Source organism: Etheostoma spectabile, chromosome 18 (assembly GCF_008692095.1).
Source record: "Etheostoma spectabile isolate EspeVRDwgs_2016 chromosome 18, UIUC_Espe_1.0, whole genome shotgun sequence".
Taxonomy (NCBI): Eukaryota; Metazoa; Chordata; class Actinopteri; order Perciformes; family Percidae; genus Etheostoma; species Etheostoma spectabile.
The window spans coordinates 858,736-858,970 of record NC_045750.1 but is presented as its reverse complement, the minus strand read 5'-3'; the positions used below and the strand labels follow the sequence as shown (position 1 = coordinate 858,970).

The window sequence follows — 235 nt, the reverse complement described above, 5'->3', positions numbered from 1 at the left end:
ATGGAGGGTCTGAAATTGTCACCGTAGGTGCATGTCCACTGTGATAGACAAAATCTAAAGAATAAATAAATCCAGAAATCACAATGTATGATTCTTTAACTATTTATTTGTATGACACAGCTTCAAATAAGTATTTGAACACCTGTCTATCAGCTACAACTCTGACCCTCAAAGGCCTGTTAGTCTGCCTTCAAAATGCCCCCCCCCCACTCCATTTATTATCCTAAATTAGATG

At 37.9% G+C, this 235-nt stretch overlaps 1 protein-coding gene and 1 long non-coding RNA gene across 3 annotated transcripts in view; one reads left to right on the top strand and one right to left on the bottom strand.

Moving 5' to 3' along the window:
* The window catches only part of tbc1d32 (TBC1 domain family, member 32), a 73,173-nt gene that overhangs the window by 17,923 nt on the left and 55,015 nt on the right, over positions 1 to 235 (bottom strand). The gene's annotated exons all lie outside the window — the stretch shown is intronic.
* LOC116706301 (uncharacterized) overlaps positions 1 to 235 on the top strand; it is a 21,410-nt gene that overhangs the window by 14,536 nt on the left and 6,639 nt on the right. Inside the window, exon 3 of the long non-coding RNA XR_004336195.1 lies at positions 28 to 33. This is a non-coding gene — a long non-coding RNA (uncharacterized LOC116706301). The remainder of the gene's footprint in view (positions 1 to 27; positions 34 to 235) is intronic.